The sequence below is a fragment of the Nerophis lumbriciformis genome, linkage group LG27, assembly GCF_033978685.3.
Source record: "Nerophis lumbriciformis linkage group LG27, RoL_Nlum_v2.1, whole genome shotgun sequence".
Taxonomy (NCBI): Eukaryota; Metazoa; Chordata; class Actinopteri; order Syngnathiformes; family Syngnathidae; genus Nerophis; species Nerophis lumbriciformis.
Genome location: NC_084574.2, coordinates 23,152,565 through 23,165,031, shown reverse-complemented (window position 1 = coordinate 23,165,031; position 12,467 = coordinate 23,152,565). Strand labels below are relative to the sequence as shown.

Here is a 12,467-nt window from a genome sequence, read left to right as displayed (position 1 = left end):
TCAAACCATCACTGGAAACGTGTCCGACTTACTGCCGGCAATGCGGACTAAGCTCTGACACTGATCGTTCAAGGAGCGGACCGCCACAATCAGACAGTCCGATACCCCATACTCTCTGAGCACTCCCCACAGGAATTCCCGAGGGACACGGACGAATGCCTTCTCCAAGTCTACAAACCACATGTAGACTGGTTGGGCAAACTCCCATGCACCCTCCAGGACCCTGCCGAGAGTATAGAGCTGGTCCACAGTTCCACGACCAGGACGAAATTTTAAGTGTCTTAATTACATTACGGTACTTTACAATTACCGTAATGTAATTACTTTTTTGTAGCTCCTCCTTCCCTTGGTATTTCACAAGCTTTTCATTTTCTTTTGCCAGATGTTGCTATCACACGGGATTGCTACATCTATCACCACTATTGCTGTCTTCTGGTGTTCATACAATCCACCACCGCTGGTTGGCCATCACCAGATTGTCAATCTGGATCTGGAAGTCTCGCAGAATCTTGGCTTGGTTGTTCTCAAACACATTCGATGCTCTGCCATTTTGACTCTGGAATCTTCAGTCCATATTTGGTTCAGTACTTTGCTTGTTACCTCGTAATCGCGCTCCATGTATGCTTTGCCTGCCAGCATCTTATCCCCTGCTGTGATGTCTGGGGATTCTTTGCACAGCCTGCACCACAGGGTCCTGTCTGATGTGGTAGACTATGTCCTCTACTGAGCTGTTGTTTTAGGATTGTTCTTGTGCTGCCATAATTAGTGCCTCTGTACTGTCTTCAGTCCAGGCTCTTCCAGCCACTAGTGTGGTTTCTCGATGTCAGCCACTTTTTAAATGTTTTGATGGTGCATGCTATGCAAGGGCTTGTCTTTCCATCAGATTCCTTCTTCTTACTGAGCTTCTGTTACCCGAGACATTCACTTAGCAGGCCGTCCTTGGCGGCCATCTTCTTAATGTATTCTTGGGGGCTTTTTGTCTTCGCCTGGATAGTGCCTGTGACGGCCATTAGACACTGTCTTTTCGCTTTGTGTATAGCCTTAGAATGCTGGACTTTGGGTGGAACCTCCATGTATTTTAAGGAACATTCTTGTCTTGATATCGGTGGCTTTGCATTGCTTCCAGTGGTCAGGGTATTATACCAGTAGTGAATCTGATTCGTTGTTGGCATCCTTTCGTCTCGGGAGACAATGGGGTAGATCCATGAATCTACATGGCCTGAGCATGAAACTATGGAGGGCCAGTTGTTGTCCAGGCAGAAAGCCCCCCCTCTCCGCGTGGCTGGTAGATCCAAGAGAGCGACAAGTGTTGATACAGCTTGGCACCAGCAACGCCGCAGGACCCTACAATGTCAAACCGCCTTCGGGACTCAGGCTCCTGATTTTCTGTCGGGGTTTGCTCCCTTAGCCTTACCCTCGTGTGGGTTGACCGCAAGGCAGCGGTGGTTTTGAGATTGTAGATTTCCTTCTCCTAGATGGGCTGCCTTGCTTTAGGAGCCCCATCTGCCCGAATGTGGCAGGTAGCACGGGGGTACATCTTACACCTGGCGGTATAAGCCCGACCTGACTTCAAGTGAATCTGATTACTGGTATGGTATGGTACTAACATTGGTGTTAATTCCCCTGGATATTATTATTGCTGCTCTGCTGACTTTTCAGTATCTGCCTCACCCTTTGAAGGTATTTGGCTGACTCTGAGCTGCTTCCTCATTGTTCCCGTTTGCAACCAACAATCCCCAAGTATGTTGATGCTGTCCTGCACATTTGTAATCGTATGTTGCCTTCAGGTATTCCAACCTATTAGGTTGTGATTGTCTTCCTTTGTCTATATGTCGCCCACAATTTTAGTCTGAATGACATTCAATGAACAAGCCATGCCAGCTCAAAACTCAAACAGCTCAACAAGGTCTGTGTCAGGTGTTGGGGAAGAAGGACACTCAGAACATGAACAACAGAAATTGACTTCTTACACAAGACATGTAAAATCCATGTGCTTATGTTTCTTTTTTAAGGACCATTATTTCAATATATGGCAGTTCTTTTTCAGTGTTATACGAGGGTATAATGACAGACCATCTAAAACAACTAATTACATTTCACAGAATGACACACCCATGTCAAGCCCTGCTTGACAGTTTGGTCTTGTGTTGGTGTTTTCCTATGCCTTTTGTTTAGTTACTGTCCTGCCAACTTATTTTCTAGTTTTCACTTCCTGGTTTCTTGCCTCTGCGCACCTTTACGTTGTGTGTCAGTTAACACTTGTAATTTAGTCAATTTAAGGCGAGCGGCTGCTGCTTTCGTGGTCGGTTCATTGTTTATGTCGGAGTTGCATTCTTTGAGATGCTGTCATCACAATGACAAGTTTTGTGTTTTCCGGGTACAAATGTTCAGGTCATGCGCGCTTCATAAATGCCCTCTCCCGTTTTAACATTAAAAAATAATTTTACTTGCATACCGTTTGTTGTTTTCTGTATTTCAGGATCACAACTACCGCTACCATGTTGCGTTATCGTGACAATTTAATATTTTAAATTTCAATGTCTTATCAACCTGAAAAAGCAATAACAACATTTATGGTAATCAATATAGCAGGGGTGTCAAACTCAAATACAGAGTGGGCCAAAATTTAAAACTGAACAAAGCCGCGGGCCAAGGTTGAACAAATTAACCTTTTAATAGGGTCCCAAACAAGTTTTGCATTAAATATTGAACAAGCAAGGCTTGTATAACTTTATAGTGACATGCAAAATCGAGTTTCAAATAATAATAATAATAATTAAAAAATATCAATGGCATATCAAATACAATTTAAAATAAAAATGGAATGCCTCTTTTCTATTTGCAGCCTTCTGAGGTAAATATCAACATTGACTTTTTCCACAGGCTAATAAATTAGAAAATAAAATAACAATGAATAAACCAACCATTCAGGACTTTAAACTGCTCAGTTTGCAACACACTGGTCTAATCTGATGTGCCCAAGCCAGATACCTGCCATCTTTTCTTGGATGCTAGTTCATTAATGTCGGGGCTCAGGCTTTGAGCTGAGGCATCTTTCATTATATAACGAAGTTGTTCATCAGTCATTATACCTCGTAGTCCACCCGGACCACAGTCTTGGGGGCGTGCTTTAAAGGCACTGCGTTTATCGTCCTCCACGAGCTGTCGTCACGTCTGCTTTTCATCCATTCTAACAACGTGCCGGCCCGATCACAAAATATGTGGGATTTCAGCACTCACACACATGTAAATGCAATGCAGATTTGGCCAACAACGATACAGGTTACACTAACGGTGCCTGTATAAATAACTTTAACACTGTTAGAAATATGCGCCACACTGTGAATCCACACCAAACAAGAATGACAAACACATTTTGGGAGAACATCCGCACAGTAACACAACATAAACACAACAAAACAAATACCCAGAATCAGAGGTGTGGACTCGAGTCACATGACTTGGACTCGAGTCAGACTCGAGTCATGAATTTGATGACTTTAGACTCGACTTGACAAAATGTAAAAAGACTTGCAACTCGACTTAGACTTTAACATCAATGACTTGTGACTTCACTTGGACTTGAGCCTTTTGAATTGACATGACTTGACATGACTTGCTACTTTCCCCAAAACCCAAAGATGAAAAAGTTATTCGGGAGCGCTCCGTATTTTTCATTGTGTACTTGTCTATCAGCGTTGCGTGTGTCAGCTGGTGTGGTCTCAGTACAACAGCCAATCAAATTAGAACTACTTTGTTTTCATCACACAGCATTCATCCAATCAAATTGCAGGACAACCAACGAAGAAGACATGTCCAAGCCACACGCCAGTGAACAAAAAATGATACCTAAAATTATTTCGTTTGGGTATAAAAATTACAAGGTGGTCAACACAAAACGGTTTGCATGCGGTTCGAAAATTACTGATGGAGAGGCAACAACTTCCAACTTCGTCCGGCATTTGAAGTTGCACAAAGAACGGTAAGTTTTGAATGTAAGATAACGTTTATTGGCCAAGTAACGTGACTTTTATTTGCTGTGTAGTTAAATCAGTGAGGCTGTAAACTCACTGCTAACGTTATAACGTTATTGCAAACACGGGAATCTGTTGCAGTTCACTACCTATTCATACTTTTTGTTCAGTGATTTTTTTAAGCAGGGTTACGTTAGTCAATATATCACACGTAACGTTAGACGGCGGTCAGCAGCACCGCGTATTTTAGCCACCTAAAAAAAGACAAAAATAGTAAAATAAAGGTCAGTTAAAATGTATACTATATTATGAATATGTGTACCGTTTTAGCTAGCTTTCTGACATACTGTTGGTTGTTTACCTCAGTGGTCCCCAACCACCGGGCCACGGCCCGGTACTGGTCCGTGGATCGATTGGTATCGGGCCGCACAAGAAATAATTTTTTTTTCTTTTCTTTTTTTAATTAAATCAACATAAAAAACACAAGATACACTTACAAGTAGTGCACCAACCCAAAACAACTCTCTCCCCCCTTTTGTTCTGTGCATTGAACATGAAGACTCTTCCTTCACTGTTCCGAGTGGCCATGAGAGTCTTGGCAGTGCCTGCCTCCAGTGCTCCAGTGGAGCGAGTTTTCAGCCATGGTGGCATCATACTACGCCCCCATCGTGCACAAATGACTGACAGACTCTTGGCTAATTTGGTCTTTTACAAATGCAATGCAGCATAGGGCCCTGACATATAAAAAGTACAACTTTTTTGTTATGTTCACGTATATGTCATGTTTTTTCAATGTTAACACTTTTGTACAAATAAGTACATTTGCACTTTATTTTTCAATGTGTTTGTTCTGTAAAGGAATGAGTTAATGTTTAAAATGACTGGTTAATAGTGCTATTATAAAGTGCAATGTCAGCACAATTTTCTTTCCTGCAATTTAAAATGCACTTGTTTTAATAAATAAATACAGCGTTTGAAAAGCATACACAATCTGTGTTAATATATTAGTCTGTGGTTAAAAGGACTTGAAAGGACTCGAAACTCAAAATGCAGGACTTAGGACTTGACTTGAGACTTTCCAGTCTTGACTTTGGACTTGACTCGGGGCTTGCCTGTCTTGACTCGGGACTTGACTCGGACTTGAGGGCAAAGACTTGAGACTTACTTGTGACTTGCAAAACAATGACTTGGTCCCACCTCTGCCCAGAATCCCATGCAGCCCTAACTCTTCCGGGCTTCAATATACACCCCCGCTACCCCCCCCCCCCTCCGTGCGTCGGTTGAGGCGGGGCGGGGTTGGGGGGGCGGGGTTTGGAGGTAGTGGGGGTGTATATTGGTGGTGGAGGGGCGTGGTTGGGGGCGTGGCTAAGAGGGGAGGAGTATATTTACAGCTAGAATTCACCAAGTCAAGTATTTCATATATATATAAATATATATATATATATATATATATATGAAATACTTGACTTTCAGTGAATTCTAGCTATAAATATGTATTTCTTTTATTGTATATATATATATATATATATATATATATATATATATATATATATATATATATATATATATATATATATATATATATATAAAGAAATACTTGAATTTCAGTGTTCATTTATTTACACATATACTTGTTGAGTTAAGGGTTGAATTGTCCATCCTTGTTCTATTCTCTGTCACTATTTTTCTAACCATGCTGAACACCCTCTCTGATGATGCATTGCTGTGTGGCACGCACAAAAGTGCTTTCATCAAATGCACTAGATGGCAGTATTGTCCTGTTTAAGAGTGTCACAACATTGCTGTTTACGGCAGACAAACTGCTATACGGTAGACCAAAACGTGACTGCTGTTGTTGTGTGTTGTTGCCGCGCTGGGAGGACATTAATGAAACTGCCTAACAATAAAACCACATAAGGAACCAAGAACTCGCCCTCGATCATTCTACAGTTATAATGTCATTGGGCAGGCACACCGTTTATATTGTGGGAAAGCCGCCTGAATTTCGGGAGATTTTCGGGAGATAATTTGTCCCGGGAGGTTTTCGGGAGAGGCGCTGAATTTCGGGAGTCTCCCGGAAAATCCGGGAGGGTTGGCAAGTATGGCTCTAGTGTTAATTTGATATTGCCTCAAGGGCCAAGTGAAATTACACGGCGGGCCAAATTTGGCCCGCGGGCCAGAGTTTGACACCCATGCTATATAGTGTTATATTACCGTATTTTTCTGACTATAAAGCGCACTTAAAATCCTTTAATTTTCTCAAAAATTGACGGTGCGCCTTATAACCCGGTGCGCCTAATGTACGGCATAATTCTGGTTGTGCTTACTGACCTCGAAGCAATTTTATTTGGTAATTGGTGTAATGATAAGTGTGACCAGTAGACCAGTAAATTACTTACTCACACTTGCTATTACATATGTTGACCAGAGGGGGAGCACTTCAAATTTTTACACCCACTTGTTATTTCATATGTTGACCAGAGGGGGAGCACTTTTAAAACCGACACACAGTCAATTTGAAAAATCCCTCCCTTTTGGGACCACCCTAATTTTGATAGATTTCACCACCAGGGGTGCAAATGAGACATTCTCTATAAGATGCAATGGTTTTCCGTATTGGGACCATGATTTATGTCCTAACTTGTTCACACCTCCTCATATGGAAGCTACTTTTACTTGTTGATGTCTCAAGAAGAGTGGAAATACAAGAACACACACACACACACACACACACACACACATCAACTCCAGTTGTAGCCCAAGAACCATTAAGAAATAGCCACTAAATAAATCAGAAGTTACTCACAAGTAGTTTCGTCACGGAATACTTAAGTACTTTTACTCAAGTTATTTGGGTGACTACTTTTTACTTTTACTTGAGTCGTATTACTCTAAAGTAATGGTACTCTTACTTGAGTGCAATTTTTGCCGACTCCACCCACCTCTGCAAACAAGTAATGCAATCATTATGTAACGTACGCAGTTGATGATGAACAAATATATCTGCTAATTAAAGCCAGGAAGTTAGGTTTTAAAATCACTGCCAATGGATGGACTGTTCTCGCTTTGCTTAACACAGGAACACCAAACACAGGATGTGTGTGTCCGTGTGTGTGTGTGGCGACACCACTCAGGTCAGGGTCTCAAGAAGAAAAACCCTGTTTAATAGTTTAAAGCTGCACACACACACACACACACACACACACACACACACACACACACACACACACACACACACACACACACACACATATGCACAAGCATAAAAGAGCGGTAGTAGATTTTGTGTTATTATTGTAATTGTGCTGCCAGTTTGTCTGTGTGTCACCTTCATCCAGCCACAAAATCTGACTGGACAACAAAGTGTTTGAAAAGGCAATTAAAGCAGCCAAATAGTCTGTCCTTATGTCAGCTGATATTAATAAGAAGGTTAGGCAGGGGTCACTTTGGTAGATGTGTAACCTGAACCTAATATAATTTTCCAGTTAAATATTATTTTAAAAGGACACGTCCAATTTGCAGGGAAAAAAATGACTTCTTGGATTATTAGTAGAGGTACTTTCGTATTTTCCATGTAGTTTTTCACACCTTAACATTTGTTTGTCTATCTTTTTTTTCAGGGGAAGAAAAAAGTGGAAACAGACTTTTAAAAAACTATATATACACGCTAGCATCAATAGAGGCACATCATTTCAGTAGCACTGAATGAAAATGGCAAAGGGTGAGAAATTTCCGCTGCATGCTTTGAATGGGAGAAAGTAGCGCCATTTGGTGGACAAATACTAGTGACATATTGAAATTGTAACTAGGGACAGGTATTGTTAAGATTTTAACCAATACTTGTCCCAAATCGGTACTTTTGAACTGTGCTAATGCTCAAATGGTGGCTGAAATTGTATTTAAAAAAAGAAAAGTTAACATTTTGTTAAGGTTTGTACAGGGGAAGAAGACGGCACAGACAGGTGGGACGTCGTTTTAACTTTTTTTATATATATATATTATATATATATATTATATATATTATATATATATATATATATAGGGCTGCACAGTGGAAGAGGGGTTAGTGCATCTGCCTCACAATACGAAGGTCCTGAGTAGTCTTGGGTTCAATTCCGGGCTCGGGATCTTTCTGTGTGGAGTTTGCATGTCCTCCCCGTGACTGCGTGGGTTCCCTCCGGGTACTCCGGCTTCCTCCCACCTCCAAAGACATGCACATGGGGATAAGTTGATTGGCAACACTAAATTGGCCCTAGTGTGTGAATGTGAGTGTGAATGTTGTCTGTCTATCTGTGTTGGCCCTGCGATGAGGTGGCGACTTGTCCAGTGTGTACCCCGCCTTCCGCCCGATTGTAGCTGAGATAGTCTCCAGCGCCCCCCCGCGACCCCAAAGGGAATAAGCGGTAGAAAATGGATGGATGGATATATATATATATATATATATATATATATATATATATATATATATATATATATATATATATATATATAAATAAGAACATTTTATGATAAACAAGGGAATGGAGTGTGACTGATCCAAAAGTGTATGGTGTGAATTAACTGTTGTGTGTTACCAGGAGTGTTGAGCGAGAGACGGAATTTCCGGAGGGGAAAGGCAGGCTCGAAGGTCCGTGAGAGTCAGAGTCCGTGTGCAGGCGGGAGGTCGAACACAGAGAGAGCATAGGCTTACTGTACATGACAGGTCGCTACGTTCTGGCCCAGGATGCAGGTTTGCACTGGCATAAGTAGGCAGGTTTTCCCATCAGCGACAGATTGCTTGCGATTGATTGCAGCTGCTTGCGGCAGCCGGACTGGCACGCGCCTGGCGCGCTCCTGGAGGTGGGCCCAGTGCAGCGCACACATGAATGCGCATTGATGTGCGCACGGGTCGTGACACATTTTTGTTAAAAAACTGTTACGGCTCAAGCTACTGCTGCCGCACATTCAGCTGTGTGCTCCTCTGAGCGCACCACTGGACACGCCCACGGGCGTTCCTCTCTTGCTGCGGCCGCGCCTCTACCTGACGCTGATGAGGACTCCACTCCCTTCACAAGCCAGCGCGTCCTGCCTTCCAGTGCCAGAACATAGCTACTTGCACCTGTACAGTAAGCCTCACACGTCTCCAGCTTTCCTCGCCTATGTGCTTCCTCGCTCTTTGTGTTTTCCCTCATTTGTGCTCATCGTGTCTTGTCCTGTGTCGTCATCCAGCAGCTCCGCGTCATTCCCTGGTTTCGAGCTGTGTGTCTCGTCTCCCCGGGTCCCCTCTGGACTCCCTGCTGCCTTCCCGGATATCGACCTTTCGCCTGCCCCCGGACAACGACGCCTCGATCCAGCTTCTGACCCCTTGCCAGTCCCCGGACCTCCGAGCCTGCCTTGCCCTTTCTGGACTTTCGGCACCTGTCTCAACACGCACCTCCAACACCTCCCGGTAACACTCAACATATAATCGCTTCACATAGTCCCACCACACATATCTGGATTAGTTACACACATCATTCCTTTGTATTAATAAATACGCTCCAAGCTAAGCGACGTCCCTGTCTCCGTGCCGTCTCCTTCTCCACTGTACCGTTACAAAAACAATCGTTTTTTATCTTTTTTACCAAATGTTGTGACACCCAAGTACAATAGACCAGCAATGTAAAGACTTCACTCTGCAGACATCCTAACCAATTCTCTTGGTCTTTTTAAGGCTGGTAGTAAAGTCAAACTCTGCATGGAAAAGTTGTTGACTAGTCGTTGCAGCGTTTCCTCCATATGTGCAGTTGGGGTATCATCGAATGCAAACAACATTTCTCTTCGCAACTGTGTTTTTGCTCGGAGACGTGAAAGGTTAAAGAAGTTTCAATGACTTCTGGTGTGGAGATATTTGCCATCTTCTGACTGGCTGAATGCATATGACAGCAGCAAGGAGAAGATGTTGCCAAAGCTTGCTTTACTTCACATTTGATGGATAATGGGTAGATAGGTCTTTATTGTCATTGCACAAGTACAACGAAACTTTGTTTTCAGCACAAACCCGTTCAAGATTAGACAAACAAACAGTGTACAGGGTTACAGAACAGCAACGCTGATGGGTCGCCACAAGGCGCCCCGTAAAAGATGGGAAAAAGGTAAACGCTGGGGGAGGATGAGTAAAACAAATACAATCTAGACTGGGCTCCTAAGGGGGCCCAGTCTAGGTAGTGTTGTCCCGATACCAATATTTTGGTACCGGTACCGGTACCAACATTTTTTCGATACTTTTCTAAATAAAGAAGACCACAAAAAATTGCATTATTGGCTTATATGTTTCCTATTGTGAACATACAATAGTGAACATACAAGACAACTTGTCTTTTATTAGTAAGTAAACAAACAAAGGCTCCTAATTTAGCTGCTGACATATGCAGTAACATATTGTGTCATTTTCCATTCTATTATTTTGCCAACATCATTAGGGACAAGTGGTAGAAAATGAATTATTAATCTACCTGTTCATTTACTGTTAATATCTGCTTACTTTTTCTTTTAACATGTTCTATCTACACTTCTGTTAAAATGTAATTGTGAGGAGGCGTGGCCAGCAGACCCGCAGCGAGGCACGCCGGGGCCGACTCCGAGATGGCGGCAAGGAGGCGTGGCCAAAATGGACGTCAGGTGCGTGGATCGCGCAGCTGGGGGAAATATTCTAATCCCCTGTCACTGTGTAAAAGGGCAGCAGCAGAGGAGGACGGGGCAGAAGGAGGCGGAGAACCAGCGGATGAGGAGCGAAAGCGACCGAGAGCGAGAATCAGACGATGGCGTGGAGCTGAAAAGCGAACGGCAGAGCGAGCAGTGGGAGGCAGAGCTGAAAAGCGACCCAACAAAAGACTGAGGTTTATTGAAATAATAAAGCGAAGTCACGAAATTGTTCATCGTCATGTCTGTCTATGGTGGTCAGTGAAACCCGGAGGAAAGAGTCCTCTCACAGTAATAATATTCTTCTGTTGTTTGGATACTTTACATTAGTTTTGGATGATACCACAAATTTGGGTATCAATCAGATACCAAGTCGTTACAGGATCATACATTGGTCTTATTCAAAATCCTCATGTGTCCACGGACGTATTTCCTGAGTTTATAAACATAATGTCATTTTTTTTAAATGAAGGAAGATGTTTCCAAAAAACATTGACGTAATCATAGTACTATTGACTAGATACGCTCCTGTACTTGGTATCCTTACAATGGATGTTAGGTGTATTATCCACCAATGGCGTTTGTTTACATTTAAGACCAGTGTGTAGTGAAGCATATTTAGCTATTCCTTGTCCTGCAGGGATGATACTTGTAAGAAACGCACTTTATTTGTCGCTATGGAGGCGAGGATTAGTGATTTAGAAGTAGCTAAAATACTGCATACTGCGGATGGACTTTAGCCGCTAGCTAGCTGGCCATGTCTTAAAGCACCTCTTCCTGAGGGCGCTTTAGTGTTATAACTTCACCTTTATCGTTAGTTTTTAAGCCAAAATGCGTCCGTTCTCCCTTTTCTGTCTACACACTGTGTCTGCTTGTAAGTACTCTGTGACTGTGCGCTGCCGAATATGCTCCTCTGCTCGTAAACCAGCAATGTCACGACGTGACGACGACGGGGGCGCGGGGGTGTGGCGGACCGGTACTTTTCAGAGGCGGTATAGTACTGAATATGATTCATTAGTATCGCGGTACTATACTAGTACCGGTATACCGTACAACCCTAGTTAGGGGTTTTAAAGGCCTACTAAAATGTGATTTTCTTATTTAAACGGGGATAGCAAGTCCATTCTATGTGTCATACTTGATCATTTCGCGATATTGCCATATTTTTGCTGAAAGGATTTAGTAGAGAACATCGACGATAAAGTTCGCAACTTTTGGTCGCTGATAAAAAAGCCTTGCTTGTACCGGAAGTAGCAGACGAGTAGCGTGACGTCACAGGTTGTGGAGCTCCTCACATCAGCACATTGTTTACAATCATGGCCACCAGCAGCGAGAGCGATTCGGACCGAGAAAGCGACGATTTCCCCGTTAATTTGAGCGAGGATGAATGATTCGTGGATGAAGAAAGTGAGAGTGAAGGACTAGAGGGCAGTGGGAGCGATTCAGATAGGGAAGATGCTGTGAGAGGCGGGTGGGACCTGATATTCAGCTGGGAATGACTAAAACAGTGAATAAACACAAGACATATTTATACTCTATTAGCCACAACACAACCAGGCTTATATTTAATATGCCACAAATTAATCCCGCATGACAAACACCTCCCCCCTCCCGTCCATATAACCCGCCAATACAACTCAAACACCTGCACAACACACTCAATCCTACTGCCCAAAGTACCGTTCACCTCCCCAAAGTTCATACAGCACATATATTTCCCCAAAGTCCCCAAAGTTACGTACGTGACATGCACATAGCGGCACACACGTACGGGCAAGCGATCAAATGTTTGGAAGCCGCAGCTGCATGCGTACTCACGGTACCGTGTCTGCG

At 43.0% G+C, this 12,467-nt stretch overlaps 1 protein-coding gene across 2 annotated transcripts in view; it reads right to left on the bottom strand.

Moving 5' to 3' along the window:
• Positions 1 to 12,467, bottom strand: part of hand2 (heart and neural crest derivatives expressed 2) — a 148,729-nt gene that overhangs the window by 85,065 nt on the left and 51,197 nt on the right. The window lies entirely within an intron of this gene.